General features: G+C 43.8%; 1 protein-coding gene across 7 annotated transcripts in view; it reads right to left on the bottom strand.

Annotated features, from left to right (window-relative positions):
* Positions 1–16,738, bottom strand: part of LOC115088022 (gastrula zinc finger protein XlCGF26.1-like) — a 52,388-nt gene extending 35,650 nt beyond the window's left edge. For 4 of the 7 annotated variants that reach the window (XM_029595885.1, XM_029595879.1, XM_029595884.1 and 1 more), the window contains exon 1: positions 16,553–16,738. The gene's annotated coding sequence lies outside the window, so the exon portion shown is untranslated. Of the gene's footprint in view, positions 1–13,980; positions 14,752–16,552 lie in introns of all 7 variants that reach the window. The other 3 variants (XM_029595880.1, XM_029595883.1, XM_029595881.1) reach the window with 3 other exon arrangements.
* Positions 16,739–18,417: the final 1,679 nt, after the last annotated feature.

Below are 18,417 nucleotides of genomic sequence, written 5' to 3'. Positions count from 1 at the left end.
GTGATGCACTGAATCAAGGTTTGTGTGTGGCTCTTTGTTTGGGAATAAGCTCCTGGGTTCAAGCCCCCAGTTATAATCCCAGTAACTGTGTGCGTTTATGTTGGGTAAGCCCCCGACGTAGTCCTGTCTGCACGCAGGCAATAAGCCCCTCAGGTAGCTCCCAGTGTAGACCTTAGTGAGATTTTGGATTCCAGGTGAAAGGTTTATATGAGCCTTTAATTTGTGCCTGTGTACTTCTTGATGTTTTAGTGTGAAGGGCAGATGTGTTTATTTTGGGATTGTCTAGTTTGTGTAGCTCGCTTGTTACGGCGGTTTCTACCCCGAATCAATTAAGCCTGATACTTCACTTGGAATGCTTGTTATGGCGATTACTACCCCAAACCAAATAAGCCTGATAATTCACTTTCAATGCACATCCAGCATAGCAAAGCTCTCTGCTTCAACGGCAGAGAGAATGAAGAAAAGATGATTTATATTCAGCATCAACCAACAAGGAATGAATTACATAGTCTGGGTAAACAAATAAGCACGGGTGTAGCTTGCTTGTTACGGCGGTTACTACCCCAAATCAATTAAGCATGATACTTCACTTGGAATACATATCCAGCGCAGCTCACTGCTTCAACAACAGGGGGGAATGAAGTAAAGAGAATTTATATTCAGACATCCAACAAGGACTGAATTGCACAGGCAGGGTAAACAAACGGGAGTAGCTTGCTTATTAGGGCGGTTACTACCCCAAACCAATTAGCTAGATACTTCACTTAGATGCAGCTCCAGCACTGTTGTCTGCATCGATGGTGGGGGTGGAAGGGAATTGGAACCAAAATGTTACTACTAAGGGCCCTGATCTCAGCAGTCAGAGTAACAGATAAGTATGAAAACAAATAGGTGTGAAAGCTTGCTGGGCAGACTGGATGGGCCGTTTGGTCTTCTTCTGCTGTCACTTCTATGTTTCTATATGTATGTTTATAATCTGCAGAAAATAGGATAGAGCATAAGAAAACCTATTGAATACAGAATATTGTGTGTATTTAACTTTTAGCATCATGTGGTCAAAGAAGGTGTCATTTGTTAAGAATCAAAAAAGACAGTAAGGTAGAATTAAAAGCAGAAACGAAGAAAGTACTTTTTGGAGATTGCAGCAGCTTGTGGGAAGAATCCATGGTGTCCTAATGTCACAGCAGACTTAAATTTATTTGATGATGTGGAAAATAAGCTGATTATATCAATGCCACAATGCCCAAAAATAAGAATAAACAGAGCACAGTCTTAATATGGCTACTGTTAGATATTACAAGTACTTGGTCACAATGCTGTAAGATCTTGACAGATAAATTGAAACAAGAAAACTGAAATAAATTAATGCAAGAGAAGTTATCTTCTGCCCAGTTGGCAGAAGATAGACAACGCTATGAGCAGTGTGAGGCTGATTTAATTGAAAAGCTAAAAATTGCTAGTACCCAGATTGAGGCATTAAAGTCTGAAAATACCTGTTTAAATAAACAGTTACTTGATAAAGATGAAGAATTAGAAATTATTTGGGAACACTCAACCTCAACCCAAATCTCCCTCTAATTATGGGAATGAAAAAGGTGATATAAAGACCACTGGGAAGAGAGGAGAAAATGATCCAGAAGAGAGAGGGAGCGAGGATGTAATCGTCCTATGCCCCCCTCTGTGACAGGATTTTAACCTGTAGTCCTGCACTTAATCAGAAGCATGAACCACCTTCTCAGTCAGTGAAGTTTCGTGGTATTTGTTTTTGATGTAGGAGAAAAGGACACAGCCAAAAATTGTTACAGACCCTGGATTTTACATTCAGTATTTGCCTCCCCCTCCCAGCAGGCCCGCGGTTTAAGTTGGGGGAGGGGAATGACTTCTACTCTCTCTGTGGCATGCACAATACTTATTTAAACAGTGGGGTGTCTGGCCTCAGCTGATAACCTAAACTCTTCCTTGAATTTTGTGAAGCCGGCAGGATACAAGGCTAGACCAAAATGAAATGTTTTAAAAGTTTCTGTTTCTCTTCGTGCATAAGTTTATTGCAGAGTTTTGTTTTTTTTTTCCTTTCCAGGAAATTAGCTTCATCTTTTACTGGTTTCGGTTGCTGGCAAAGCAGATTTGTATGCTTTTTGTATGTGCTAAAATCTAATTTATTTGAAAAGATTTTTATTGTAAAGATGCACACAAACTACACATAATATTATACAAAAAAACAAGGCAACCAACAGACTGCGAAACCAATAACAAAAGAGAGTTTGTACTATTGCATAAGAAACAATAAAGAGCAATTTTTTCCATGAGAGACCTTCTTAGTCTCTATAAGAAAGTCCCAACCCTATCATATAGGCCTCAACTGAGATCGAAAAAGCAAAAAAGCAAAGAAAAATCAATTCTCCACCTGCCTGGCTGTCTCTGGTCCAGGCAGGCGCACATATAATCGTTAACAGCTCATATGATCTGCTAAGAACCTCACCCACCCTTCCCAGCCAACCCTAACCTCTGACAGTAGCCCTAGAAACTTAACCCTACAAGTCAAGTGCAGTTATAACCACTCAAATCAAAAGGCCAGCTATAAAGTGTTTAAAAGTAGACTCTTAGCCCTACTGGAAAGACTGAAAATATTTATCCCAAATGACCAAAAACCTTTTCCTAGAGTTAGGGGAGGCTTGTACGGCAATTGATTCCATAACTGCCATGTTATGTAATGCATGCCTCCAATGCCAGAACGAGGGAGGGGACAACTCTCTCCAGTGCAGCAAAATAGATTGCTTGCCCTAAACCAACGCCTTCCTTACCAAAAGTCTATCCCCTTCTGTCCGTATCCTATAAGAAAGACCAACTCCAAAAAGCACCTTCTCCAAGTCCATAGGAATCTGAAGAGATAGACTATATTCTAAGTAATGAAGAAGCTTACCCCAGAACGTCTTAACAGCCGGGCAAGTTCAAAACATATGGGTAAAAGTTCCCACCGCACATGAACATTTTGGGAAGACATCTGAAAGGGTGAGCCTTAATTTATGGGCCAAGATTGGGGAAACATAAGCTCTATACAAGAATTTAAATTGTAACTCTCTTACAGGCCGATACAGTACAGTGCGCTCCGACGAAAAGCTTGCTGCGCTCTACTTAAAAAAAATCATCAATCCGAGTAACCACAGTCATATCTAATGGTGTACTAGGTAAAGATGAAGCATAATGCCTCAGTTGTAGAAAGGAAAACCAGTCAGAATCTAGCAAGCCATAATCTCTCTTTCAACTGGGGGAAGGATAACACCTTCCCGCCCTCTGATAATATATATTGAAGAGTGGAAAGGCCCCTCTCCTTCCACCTGGTAAACACCCGGGAATGAGACCCCAGATTAAATTCAGGCTTGCCCTGTATTGATAAGTATGGAGAATGCCAACCATTAACCTTCAGAAGGACCATTAATCTACGCCAAGCCCAACTTAAGGGGGCAACCAAAACATTCCTTGCCACTCCCCACCGGTAATTTATGAACGGGGGCATGGAGCACATATCGTAAATCTGTAGCGGGGGCTAAAGCTTGATTGCTCATAAGCGTAGTAAAAGTAGAATCTGCATATAACCAATCCCGCACAATACCTAATACACTAGCCAAGTTATAAAGCTCCATATCCGGGAGCCCCAGCCCTTCCTTAGACCAATCCAATTTCAACTTCTTCAATGCAATTCTAGGTTTCTTACCAGCCTAAAGAAAACCAGACAAAAGCTTATCCGAGAGAGGTCTTTCTTACCAAGGCGAATGGGCAAAATTTGAAGCACATACGACCAACGCGTAAATAAAACCATTTTAAACAAATTAACGTGGCCTACTAATGATAAAGGTAGAGGGCGCCACAATTGTGTGTGTTTATATTGGGTAAGCCCCTCAGGCAGCCTTCAGTATAGACCTCAGTGATATTAGCCATCCAGGTCAAAGCCCCTGGGCAGAATGTCAGTATGCATGGTCTGAACCCGGAACAGATGTGTTTATGACTCACTCTCACACCACCTCTATGCACTCTTGCTTCCTCTCTATTTCCTTCCCTTTCTTATTATTTCTCCCCACCTCTCACTCCCCTCTTTTGCAAAATGCTGGATTCATGGTATGACAAAACAATCCCCTCTGGAGACCCTAATCTAGAAGGAGTCACTTGGACTTAGTATCTGGGTGATAATGAGAATTTCTGCAACCTTAGGGGATATCACCCATGACTCCTCATCTATACCTCTGAAGAGATGGCAGCACAGTTAGGATCTCCAAGAACCATCATCATTATCCTGGCTTCTCCCAGATAATGCTGCAGCTCCCTGTCTTCAGCCCAGGTAGCTCCACCTGCACAAGCACCACTAACACTAGAATGCATAAAGCAGCCAATCAGTAGTGGTTTTGGATCTATATGCCCTACTCATGCTGCTCTGACGTACTGCTACTTATACTTCAGACTTCAAGCATCTGAGTTGGCAGTAGCGGCAGAATGAGTTCCTACTGCAGGCCAGATCAAGCTCCTTCTGCTGTTGCTGCCAGGAGCTAGATAAAATCAGCCAAGTGCCGCATCTGGCCCTGAGAGGCAGGGATCCCCAAACTCTCCTGCTGACATCATGCTGCTTCCTCCAGTGCATGCTGTGGAGTTCTTTGCTCCTTAAGGTGAAATTGTAGAGATAGCAAGAAGTTGCAAGATATCCTGTAGTGCTGGAGAGATTCAGGCAAGGCAGCAGAAAACTCACTTTACTGAACATACCAAGACTAAAGGTTGCGAAATCTCTATGTAAACAGAAATAAATAACAAAATACAGCACAAAAGAAGATAACATAAGAAATGTTTCTGACCATGGGCAGTCTGGGTCACAGATACCCAGCAGATCCCAAAAAGTTCATCTAATTCTTGTTACTTACTCCCAGGGATAGCAATATATTTCTTAAGTCTCCCTAGCTAATAATGTTTTATGGACTTTTCCTCCAGGAACTTGTCCAAACCTCTTTTAAACCTCGCTAAACCTCGCTATGCTAATCGCTTTGATCACGTCCTCTGGCATCAGATTCCACAGCTTGATAGTGCACAGAGTGAAAAACTACTTTCTACGATTTGTTTCAAATCTGCTGGTTGTTAGTTTCATGGAGTGTCCCCCTGTTTTAGTATTATTTGAAAGGGTAAATAACCATCCTTTATTTACCTGGTCCACCCGACTCATGATTTTATAAGCTTCCATCAAGTCCCCTTCTCAGCTGTCTCTTTTCCAAGCTGAAGAGCCCTAACCTATGTAGCTTCTGATCATAGGTTAGTTGTTCCATCCCTTTTACTATTTTTGTTGCTGTTCTCTGCATCTTTTCTAGTTCAGCTATGTCTTTTTTGAGATGGGGTGAGCAGTACTGGACACAATACTCAAGGGCCGAGAGGAAGGTTATGAAATTTAATTGCACAGAAGCGTAAAGGTTCTTCAGCAGAGCAATGTTTTCACCCATTACAGAGGGGGGGACAAAATGTAGTAAAGATGAGAGGGATAGAGCCCCCATGTGGGAGTCTAATATGGTGGGTCCCCAGCATATAAAAAGCCTAGCCACCATTATAAGGTGTGGAAGCTTGAAAATCGACCCTACCATAAGCAGCATGTCTTGCTGTTCCCTGTTTTGTTTATTTTTGCTGAGAGAAGAAAGGGATCTAGCCATTAGGAATCTACATTTTTTATAGACAGTGCTTAGAAGAATAATCTTCCCCCCATCCAGGGAATATTGGACACTCAGATAACATTAGCATTGTGGGAGGATTGGGACAATTAAAACTCTGCTTGAGGTGTGATTCCTGGGACCTTGTCTGGAACTACTAGCCCAGGGATTACATAATCTTACCTGTTAATTTCCCTTCCTTGAGTCCTGCCAGACCAGGTGATACTAGTGGGATTTCCTTCTCCATAGTTGTCGGACACAGAGGACACACCTTTATTCCTATAACATTATCCTTACTTTAAGGGAGGTGTGGTTTAAGGAATTGCCAGTACTCTTCTATCAGAGAAGTCCATTACCTGCTGTTAATTGAGTTGCCTATTACTAGTAATGGTAACATGGAATAGACTTAGTTTTTGGGTACTTGCCAGCTTCTTATGGCCTGGATTGGCCACTGTTGGAAACAGGATGCTGGGCTTGATGGACCCTTGGTCTGACCCAGTATGGCATGTTCTTATGTTCTTAGAGCGGTGAGACAAGTACCAACTTAATTCCTACTTTTTTTGGTAAAGTGCAAAAAAAGGAACTTTCCCTATTTTCCCCATGTATATTTCCTCTTATGCTTTTTTTTTTTTTTTTTTTTTTTTTTTTGAGGCAACAGAAGGAACTCGGTGTTAACCTCCACCAGATAGGTATAGGAGGAAAGAAAAGAAAATAATAGCACCTACCTTGAAGGTGAATATATCTTGACAGTTGCTGTACTCCTGGGTGGGTTCTGGACTGATCTAGTAGGACTCAAGGAAATGAAATCATCAAGTAAGATTAAGTTCACATTCCTTTTCTTCTTGCTAGATCGGTCTGTACTAGTGGGAGATAGCCAAGCAGTATATAGACTGGGTGAGAGGACGCAAAAGCTTCCTGGAGGATTCTTTGCCAAAGGCAGAGGCCTTCTTGCCTCTTAAGTCCAATCTGTAAACCTTGTAAAGGAATTTAAGGATGACCAGCTGGCTGCCCTACAAATTTCATCAGGGGGCACTGAAGATGCCTCCGCCCATGATGTCACCTGTGCTCTTGTGGAATGTACGTGCCATTATGTAAATATGCTACCAAAACTGGCTCCTTAAGCCATCTGGCCAATGTGGCTTTGGAGGCCATTTGTTTAGCATGAAGAAAAACAACCAATAAGGGCTGTATAACATAGTCTGAGTAAAACAAATAAGCATGGGTGTAGCTTGCTTATTGCGGCGGTTACTACCCCTACTACCCCTAACTTATCAGCTAGATATTCACTTGGATGCAGCTCCATCACTGCTTTCTACATTAATGGTGGGGGTGGAAGGGAAATAGAACCAAGAGCTAAGAGAAACAGATAAGTATGAGAGAAAAAAGTGTGTGAAGCTTGCTGGGCAGACTGGATGGGCCATTTGGTCTTCTTCTGCCGTCATTTCTATGTTTCTATAATGTCAGTCTTCCGGAATGGATTAGTGACTTTCAAATATCTGACTATACACTGTACATCTAGGAAGTGGAGCCTCCTGTCTCCTTCAATATCCTTGCTGCCTCTGAAGTCTGAGAGGAAAATGGACTAACTCAAATGAAAGGGAGGCAACCCCTTGGGCAGGAAGGATGGTACTGGCATAATGTGACTGCATCTGATGAAATAATCAAATATGAGTCACCTAGAATGATTTTTTTCAATATAGATGGATGCTGTTTTAATTATTTAATAAATAAATAAATACACACACAACAGAGACTGTAGTTCCGCGATATGTCTGGTGGAACAAATAGCCATAAGAAAAGCAGCCTACAGGGAGAGATCTTTCAGAGATGTCTTTTTTACTGGTTCGAAGGGGGGGCCCCCATTAGGCACTGAGAACTAGGTTAACATTCCATTGTGAGACCCGTGGCCTAAATGGGAATCAAATGCATTTTACTCCCTGTAAGTAGCACCCTACCTCAGGGTACGTGGACACTTGTAGCCCCTTAACTGAACTCCTGTAACAGCATATAGATACCACCACTTGTACCTTCAAAGAGTTGAAGGCCAGGCCCTTGCATAGGCTTTTATGGATGCCACATCTGCCTTCTAGGGTTAAGCCTTACATTCTCAGCAGAATTTCTTGAACAAGTGCCAGATTTGAAAATAGGTTAGAGAGGTAGAAATCTTTCATACCTTTAACATGGTCATTATAACTACCGGAGAGAAGCCCTTTCTGCATAGGCTATAAAGAGAATTGAACATAAGAACATAAGAAAATGCCATACTGGGTCAGACCAAGGGTCCATCAAGCCCAGCATCCTGTTTCCAACAGTGGCCAATCCAGGTCATAAGAACCTGGCAAGTACCCAAAAACTAAGTCTATTCCATGTAACCATTGCTAATGGCAGTGGCTATTCTTTAAGTGAACTTAATAGCAGGTAATGGACTTCTCCTCCAAGAACTTATCCAATCCTTTTTTAAACACAGCTATACTAACTGCACGAACCACATTCTCTGGCAACAAATTCCAGAGTTTAATTGTGCGTTGAGTAAAAAAACTTTCTCCGATTAGTTTTAAATGTGCCCCATGCTAACTTCATGGAGTGTCCCCTAGTCTTTCTACTATCCGAAAGAGTAAATAACCGATTCACATCTACCCGTTCTAGACCTCTCATGATTTTAAACACCTCTATCATAGCCCCCCTCAGTCGTCTCTTCTCCAAGCTGAAAAGTCCTAACCTCTTTAGTCTTTCCTCATAGGGGAGTTGTTCCATTCCCCTTATCATTTTGGTAGCCCTTCTCTGTACCTTCTCCATCGCAATTATATCTTTTTTGAGATGCGGCGACCAGAATTGTACACAGTATTCAATTGGGATGGGTCTTTCAATGTAACCGGGTCCTAGCATAGGACTCCCATCTCCCTTGGGGAGAATAAGAGAGAGGGCACCCAGGAGTCTTATTATGTACACATAATATGGTTCCTCGGCCAATCTGGGGCTATCAGTCTTACTGTTGTAGAATGGTCCTTTATCTTCTTTATTACCCTGCCTAAAAGCGGCTGGGGGGAGAAGACAAAGCAGGCTGTCCCTTGGCCAGGGCTTGATCAAGGTGTCTAGTCCGCTAGAACTTGTTTCCTTTCATCTGCTGAAGAATTTGTCAGACTTGATATTCGTTCATATCCATAAATGGGGAACCTCAGCGGTCCACTATTTACCGAAATGCTTCCCAGCTGAGTTCCCAATCTCCTAGGACCATTCTGTTTCTGACGAGGAAGTCTGCCCGGATGTTCTCACTTCCTGCAGTGTGGGCTTCTGAGAGCCTGAGCAAGGTTTTCTCCGCCCATATGAAGAGCCAACTCGACTCTTCTGCCAGCAGGGGCTGCAGGTACCTCCCCTGCCTGTTCACATATGCTACTGCTGAGGCATTGTCCAAAAGGATCCCGATCGCTTTCTCTCTTACTTTTGGGAGAAAGCACCTTATGGCTAGTCTGATAGCCCTCATCTCTAATCTATTTATTGACAGGTTGCTTCCTCTGTCATCCAGAGGCCTTGAACTGTCTGGCCTTAGCAGTGGGCTCCCCAACTGAATGTGCTGGCATCCAAGATTATAATAACCCAAGTAGCGGCTCTAGATGTACAACCTTTGGTAAATTCAAAGGGTTTAGCCACCAGCCTAGGGTTTCTCTCAAATGGCAGGGAACAGGGAGGCAGGATTCTTAGTTCTGTGAGAGAAAAGGAACTGCTGTAAAAGGACAGAGTGGATAGGAAAGGGGGAGGTGTGGCTCTTTATGTCAGAAACAATATCAAGCATCTGAGCTGCAAGGAAGATGGGGCAATGAAGAAGCACTATGGGCCGACCTAAAAAAAGATGGGGCATCCATTTATATTGGAGTGGTTTACAGGCCTCCAAACCAAAAGGAAGAGCTGGACAGAGATCTGGTTGAAGACATCCAAAAGATAGGAAAGAAGGGAGAAGTGGTGATCGTTGGAGACTTTAATTATCCAGATGTAGACTGGAGAATCCCATCTGCAGAATCTAATAATAATAGAGAAATAGTGGATGCCCTGCAAGTTGCTTTGTTCAAACAAATGGTAATGGAACCCACGAGAGAAGGAGCTATACTCGACAGTGCTCACTAATGGAGTTAACATCTCTGATGTCCAGGTGGGCGCCCACCTCAGCACCAGTGATCAAACGGTATGGTTTAATACCACAAAAAGGATACGGAAAAGAAGCACGAAGACCCAAGTTTTGCAGTTCAAAAACACGGACTTTGATGAAATGGGGAAGTACCTGGAGGAAGAACTAAAAAGCTGGGAGAACGAGAGAGATGTGGATCAACAGTGGACCAATCTAAAAGGAGCAATTACCAAGGCAACTAATCTTTATGTTAGAAAAGCAAAAGAAAAGTGAAACCTATCTGGTTCTCAAAGGAGGTGGCTGACAAAATAAAGGCTAAAAGAACACGGTTCAAGAAATATAAAAGATCCCAAAGGGAGGTGCACAAAGAAGAATATCTGGTAGAACTGAGGGAGACGAAGAAATTAATCAAGACGGCAAAAAGTCAAGCGGAAGAGAAGATTGCCAAGGAGACAGAGAGGTGACAAAACATTTTTCAGATACATCAGTGAAAAGAGAAAAGTTCAAAGTGGTATAGTGAAATTGAAAGGTGGAAAGGATCAGTGTGGAGAGAGACGAAGAAATGGCAGAAATATTAAACGAATACTTCAGTTCTGTGTTCACTAAAGAGGACCCTGGTGAAGGACTGTCGCTACTTAACAAGAAACTGGAGGGGAGTGGAGTAGATGTAACTCCATTTACAGTTGAAAATGTATGGGAAGAGCTGGAGAAACTGAAAGTGGACAAAGCCATGGGGCCTGATGAGGTTCATCCCAGGATACTGAGGGAGCTCAGAGATGAGCTGGCGGGTCCACTGTGTGACCTGTTCAATAGATCCCTAGAAACGGGAGTGGTGCCGAGTGATTGGAGAAGAGCAGTGGTGGTCCCGCTTCACAAGAATGGGAACAGAGAAGAGGCTGGTAACTACAGACCGGTTAGCCTCACTTCGGTGGTGGGAAAAGTAATGGAATTGCTGTTGAAAGTGAGAATAGTGAAATATCTACAGTCGGAAGAATTGCTGGACCACAGGCAGCATGGATTCACCAGGGCAAGGTCCTGTCAGACAAATCTGATTGACTTTTTGGACTGGGTATCCAAGGAATTGGATCAAGGAAGAGCATTCGATGTCATCTACTTGGATTTCAGCAAAGCTTTTGATACAGTCCCGCACAGGAGACTGATGAATAAAATAAGAAGCTTAGGAGTGAGTGCCGAGGTGGTGGCCTGGATTGCAAACTGGTTGACGGACAGAAGACAATGTATGATGGTAAATGGAACTCTTTCTGAAGAGAGAGCGGTTTTAAGCGGTGTACCGCAAGAATTGGTGTTGGGACCGGTCCTGTTCAATATATTTGTGAGTGACATTGCGGACGGGATAGAAGGTAAGATTTGTCTTTTTGCGGACGACACTAAGATCTGCAACAGAGTGGACCAGCTGGAAGGAGTGGAGAGAATGAGACGGGATTTAAGGAAGCTGGAAGAGTGGTCGAAGATATGGCAGCTGAGATTCAATGCCAAGAGGTGCAGAGTCATGCATATGGGGAGTGGAAATCCGAATGAACTGTATTCGATGGGGGGGGGGGGGGGGGGGGGTGGGAGCTGATGTGCACGGAACAGGAAAGAGACCTTGGGGTGATAATGTCTAATGATGTGAAGGCGGTGAAACAATATGACAAGGCGATAGCTAAAGCCAGAAGAATGCTGGGCTGCATAGAGAGAGGAATATCGAGTAAGAAAAGGGAAGTGATTATCCCCTTGTACAGGTCCTTGGTGAGGCCTCACCTGGAGTACTGTGTTCAGTTCTGGAGACCGTATTTCCAAAGAGACAGAGACAAGATGGAGGCGGTCCAGAGAAGGGCGACCAGAAAGGTGGAGGGTCTTCATCAAATGACTTATGAGGAGAGATTGAAGAATCTAAATATGTACACCCTGGAGGAAAGAAGGAGCAGAGGTGATATGATACAGACTTTCAGATACTTGAAAGGTTTTAATGATCCAAAGGCAACGACAAACCTTTTCCATCAGAAAAAAATCAACAGAACCAGGGGTCACGATTTGAAACTCCAGGGAGGAAGACTCAGAACCAATGTCAGGAAGTATTTCTTCATAGAGAGGGTGGTGGATGCCTGGAATGCCCTTCCGGAGGAGGTGGTGAAGACCAGAACCGTGAAGGATTCAAAGGGGCGTGGGATAAACACTGTGGACCCATAAAGTCTAGTGGATGTGAATGAAGAGTGGGTGGCTCGCGGGAATGACGGCTACTGCCTGGAGATAATACCCTTATTCAATAAACATACACATGGTTAATGCAACTCCAACAATGCTCTAAGCTTCAATGGCAAGAGGAAATGTGGAAAAAAGGATTTGCATTCACAAAAAAGAAGGGAGTAGCTTGCTTGTTACGGCGGTTACTACCCCAAAGCAAATAAGCCTGATACTTCACTTTCAATACATATCCAGCATAGCTCTCTGCTTCAACGGCAGGGGGAAAAAGTCTGATACTTCACTTTCAATGCATATCCAGCATAACTCTCTGCTTCAACGGCAGGGGGAATGAAGAAAAGTGGATCTATATATAGACAACAACCAACAAGGACTGAATTACATAGTCTGGGTAAACAAATAAGCATGGGTGTAGCTTGCTTATTGCGGCGGTTACTACCCCTAACTAATTAAGCTATTCACTTAGATGCAATTCCAACACTGCTCTCTACATTAATGGTGGGGGTGGAAGGGAAATAGAACCAAAAGGTTACTAACAGAAGTATGAGGAAAAAAAAAGTGCAAAGCTTACTGGGCAGACTGGATGGGCCGTTTGGTCTTCTTCTGCCGTCATTTCTATGTTTCTATAAAAGAAGCATGCATGCCTCAGGCCATGGAACTAGATCCATCATCATGAGTCAAGAGCTGGAGACTGTCCCACTCCTTGGGTTCTCTCTGCACTTGAAAAGCTTGCATGTAGGCAATCAGCTTGGTGACTATCTGGAGACACTTGTTGACGCCCTTTAGATCCAGGACAGGCCAAAATGTATCATCTTTCTTTGGGACCATGAAATAGACTGAATATGTCCTTTGGCATTGCTCCAGCAGCAGCACTGAACAATGACCCAGAGGTCTTGGAAGTCTTAAGAAAGTGGTATTTATAGCTTCTTACTTGGCCAGTGAACTACAAGGGGAAATCATGAAAATCTCTGGACCTGGTATGGCCAGCTCCCTCTGCACAATCTCCAGGACCCACTGGTCTGTAGTGATTTGGGCCCACTCCTGATGAGATCATAGGAGGCGACCACCCACTGGGATTAACATCGGGGGGGGGAGGCCGCTAAGCGTCATTGTGGAGAGTGGCTACCGTCTGAGGTTTAGAAAGACTTTTTATTTTTCTGGCTTCTCAAAAGGAGTGGGGTTTAGATCTGGTGGTCTGCAGAGGGGATCTCTTAACTGGTCTAAACCTTCAGAATTCCCTGGTTTGATGTCATCTCTAGTCTCATGTCCCACGATAAACTTTTATCTTCTGGGAAACTCTGAAGCTTGGGCTCACCCAAATCCTTGATTAGCTTCTCCAAATCTTCACCAGACAGCAAACCCCCCTTAAAGGGGAGCTTGCAAAGACAACAAAGTCCACCAATCAATTGCAAAGCCAGAGGAGTCTCCTGGCTGCCACCTCTGAGACTACTGCTCTGGAAGACATCCTAACTAGGTCATACAAGGCATTGGCTAAGAACACTATGCCTGATTCTAAAAAAGCTGTTTCGAACTCTCAGGAGTTGCTGTATCTATCTCACTACTGCTCAAGCAATGACCCTCTGCATATGGAGGTCTGTATTGCCATAAGATTTATGGTAAAGGCCTGCTTCAGAACCACCTCAACCTTCCTATTTTGAAGGTCTTTAAGAGCCATCCCACCTTTCACTCTAATTGTAGTCTTGCATGTTACTGTTGACACCAGGGCATTCACGTTGGGGAATCTTTGAAAGTTGTTGTCTCCTAGTGGTAGGGGATATAGTCTACTTAGAACCCTACTGCTCTAAAGGCCTTCTTGACCATTCCATTAACACCATGCTTTTAAGGGCTTCCTAGAGGGGGCTTACATATGCCCAGCAGAATAGGATCTTCCTCAGTAAGGTCCTCTGCCATAGAGCCTGAAATCTTTAGGGAAGTTAGTACATCAGACATAAGGGCTAAGGGCTTCTCTTTCCAAAATAGCCTTACCATCATACATTCTTCTTCCCTGGATGAGTATTCCTCTTCCTCCTGAGAATTATCCAGGTAACTGTGTTCAGATCCATCACCAGTTCAGTATGACTGTAATGGCCAAGGAGCCTGAGGCCTTTAGGTCATTCTTTGGTCTCTCTGGGGCCAGATCCTTCAGATCCCATGGGTGTCAGGCCGGGAGAAAGGGGAGAGACACATAGACCCAGGTTCTGCACTGTGCAGAAGGCCTGGTGCATCAACACCACGAAATGTGCTGAAAACCCCTGTAGAGCCGTGGAGAATTTCACCTGCGGTTCTTGGGCTGATGTCCCAGGAGGGGTGGTCTTGAACCTTTCTTCCCAGAAAAGGCCTCTGAGGGAGGATCTGTAGGGCACAAATCATAATGGAGCTGAGCTGGCCCTGCTTCTCTTGCATTTGAGGACTGTTCTGCAGGTCCTTCCACATGTTCTGAGTGATCTGAAATGGGAGAAAACACCTGTACTGCCCAGTACAGCTGGCTCTGGATCCCGGTAACATGATGGGCAAAACGAGCCCAAGATGCTGAGGAGCCTCTTGGAGCTGCAGGTCTCTCACCCGTGGCCCATCATTATGCCTTTTCTTTTTCTTAGCTTTTCAGGTTGCCCCCGGTGCCATGCTACTAGCGACGCTCATACTCTGTGCCATGCTACATCCACACTCCCCTCCTTAGACACCCCTTGATTCTATTCAGCACCTCCGGAAAAGACTGGGCTGCTCTCTCTCTCCGTGTTTCTTCTCAGTTGGCATTTTCTAAAAATAAAAACAAAAGCAAACAAACAAAAAAAAAATTGGATGCAGCATAGAACAGTGGGGTGAGGGGGTGGAGTGGACACAGAGGGGAAAGAGAGAAGATACAAACACTTGAGTACACCATGGGCCCAAGCACTGTGCTATCCTGTCTGGTTCCTTTGGGTTCAAACACCTGGGAACCCTCTTCTAGAGGTGATCAACTAGAATGCTAGGGGTACTGGGAACAACCCTGAGGGTGTACTTAACCAGAGACTACACGGGAGGCAGGATCTAATGGGAAAATCAGCCCTACAGACTGTTGTCTGCTCAATCAGGCTGAGGCCTAACCCTGGCTCTGGGAGGTTTGTAAATCAAGTCCTCTTGTGTCCACAACTGCAGGAGACAGAAACTGCTGGCAACTGCCTTGGTCCATACCGCTCTTATAACCAAGGATGATGTCATAGAGGAAAAGGTGTGTCCTCTGTCTCTTGACAGCTGTGGAGCAGGAAATCCCACTAGTACAGACTGGTCTAGCAAGAAAAAAAAAGGAATATAGCCTTTAAATTCAGGAAATATACTGAAACAAAGAAAATTAGAAAATCAATTTCAAATGGCATTGTGGAAACAAGCAGGACCCTTTGCTGCAATCCAAAGCTTTCCTGTACTACCTCCAAGAGATAAAGGCAAAAGAAAGTCCTAAGGAGGCAACTTACCAGGGACTTCTAAAATAAATAACTAAACCGCCTAGTAAATAACAAATACATTTTTCAACCAGCAGCGAGAAAGAAAATGACAGCAGGAGACTAAACGCTTATCTAAAAGGGGAATGAAAACTATGAGATCTGGGACCCTGAAGGATCAAAAACTACCAAGAAAAAGAAAGAGCCTAAAAAATAAAAAAGCCAGAGCTGCTGATGGCAGACCATTCACCAGGGGCTTGACAATCTTAAAACCATAGAGGATACAAATACCTGCACAAGACCCTCCACAAGTTTTTTTTTTATCAACATCACGAGAAAGGGCAACACATACAGATCACTCTTTACAGTGACAAGGACATTGATGAAATAATAAATTCCCTAAATATATACTAGAGTGGCGGAGTGATGATTCAAGAGGGGATGCCAGCCTGGGCAGGTTTGAAAAAAATTAAAAACCCTGAAACAGGCAGCAGTAGAAAACAAAAACTCTTACAGCAAAATGCCCCAGCTCTGAAGATGAAACAACTGGGAAGGGGATAGAAAGAGCCAAAATGACCAATCCCAATACCATCTTAGAAAGTACAGCAGTGTACATGCTAGAAGAGAAGAAAACAAAAGAACCAACCCTCAGCAGAAAAAAAAATCACCAATTAAAATCACAAATCATAGACCTAACTAAAAGACTGGATAAATATCTCAAGAACGGTGAAAGAAGCAACAATAAGAATATAAAGCACTGTGAAAATTTTGAACTCCACCCAAGGAAACCTGAAAAACCTGAAAATGACAATGCAAAATCCAGAAGGAAAAAAAAGTGAACCTAAAACAGAGACACAGGTGGGAAAAGATGTGGAACTATCAAAAGTGGAGCAAGAAACTCCATCTCAGGACACTCAGCAAAATCCACGAGACTCAATCAGCAGACCCCATCAGTGAGTAGGTAGCTCAGTCTTAGGACCCAGAGAACAGCTCAACCGAGAACCTGCAAACAGACCCTGTCAAGGAAGAGGTAATTCAGTTTCAAGAAGTAGGAAAAAAAAAAAAGCTCACATGAGATCCCAGCAGAGGGACCCTACCAGGGGGGCAGGAAATCCAGTCTCAGGACACAGAAAATTGCTCACCCAAGCTCCAGCAAACAGATCCTGTCAAGGAAGAGGTGATCTCGTCTCAGGACACAGAAAAAAAGCGCACCTGAGATGGCCGTTGCTAATTGCCTGGCTTTGGGCTGGACAGCTCAGCTTTTCTGCATACTGGACACTGTAAGTCCAGTTTGTGCAACAGGCGCGTCCTCCTCTCCCCGGCAGCACTTCCTGGTTAGAGAGAGGGAAATGGGGCTGGCACCTCTCAGTTGAGAGCATTGCTGCGTTCCCGCCCCCACCTCCTTTCCCGTGCTGTGATTGGACGTTGCGGTGCACAGCACAGCACTCTGCTACACCTCCAGCTGCACATTCAGTTTCGGAGAACTTTATTGATATGACACTTTGGCCTCTGCAACCTGCGGATATTCAGCTGCAACATCGTTCGGTCACACCCCATTCCCTAGAGCTGCAGGTACAGAGGAGGGAATAGACGGAAAAGAGTAGGGAAGTGGATAGTGGAGGAGGAGGACGGCAGAGAGACAAAGGCACAGAGGGGACAAGGTAGAGAAAAAGAGAGGGAAAAGGAGGGGGAGGGGAAGATAGATAAATGAGGGCATGAAAGGGCAGAGAGATAGAGAGAAGGGAAGGGATAAATGAGGGCATGAAAGGGCAGAGAGATGAAGAGAAAGGAAGGGATAAATGAGGGTATGGAAGGGCAGAGAGATAGAAGGGAAAGGAGAAATAGGGGGTGGGGGGAGACATGAGGATACAGTGGATTCAGTTCAAGGGGATTAGGTGCACTAATTGAACCTTATACCCCTCTGGGCCCTCCCTTCCCACAATTCTGCCCCTTACAAAGATGGCATTAGTGGTCTTAGCTGGTCTTAGTGCACACAATGTGCATCAGAGGTCTCATGCAGACTTTGCCTTTAATGTAATGTTAGAGTGGTAGGTATATCACTGGGCAACAATGAAAGTGTTACTGACCTACTCTGTAGTATCTTGATGTGCTGAACACGAATATGACCATGAAAAGTTTTTATTGGCTCTCGTTTTGAAGATATTTAATATAGTTCACTTTCTATGTTTAGTCATGTAAATTTATCCAGTAGGACTGTAAATAAGCCTAGAATGATGTAATATTGCATCATATTGCATAATACCATCATGCACACATCATCCGGAGTTTATTACATCATTTTCTGATGCAATGCAGTTCTACTGCCATGCTGCTGCTGAGTAAGCTGACGTCAGCAGTGTACTATATGAAGCCCAGTCAGAAAGGGTGAGCATTTGAAATATTCATGCTGGCTGACTACTGCTGGACATTCCGCAGAGATGCTCCCGAACAGGTGTACAAGAGACAAACAAAGAAATCTAAGACGTAGTCTATGACTTCATTTTTCAAACGGTATTAACCATAGGTCTCCTACTATTGGCATACAATTCAAGAAGTAATTATATTATTGCATATTATGAAAAAACTAGAGCTAATTTTGCATTTTCACAGTCACATTCGTGTTTAGCACATGGAAATGTATAAGAATGGACTAATTTCATTTCCGTAACATGACTTTTGTGAAAATTTGTTGCCCAGTGTATTTAGGGATGAGTGACGCATCTCATTGGGAGGGATCATGGCAATCAATAAAAGCTTCTGCTCCCTTTGATGTAGGAGGAGTGATGTAAGAGACTTCAGCACTTGAAGTCTGAAATGGGTAGCCATTCTTCATAGAGTGATAGCAGAGTTGCTTACACCTGGAACAGGTGTTCTCACAGGACAGCAGGATGTTAGTCCTCACTAAGTTTCTAGAACTTTGACTGGCACCTTCTGGGCATGCCCAGCATAGCACCAACCCTGCATCCAGCAGGGGTCCCCCTTCAGTCTCATCTTATAATAAAAAGTA

This window comes from Rhinatrema bivittatum, chromosome 3, assembly GCF_901001135.1.
Source record: "Rhinatrema bivittatum chromosome 3, aRhiBiv1.1, whole genome shotgun sequence".
Lineage (NCBI taxonomy): Eukaryota > Metazoa > Chordata > Amphibia > Gymnophiona > Rhinatrematidae > Rhinatrema > Rhinatrema bivittatum.
The sequence above is the reverse complement of the archived record's forward strand: the minus strand, read 5'-3'. Positions and strand labels throughout refer to the sequence as shown.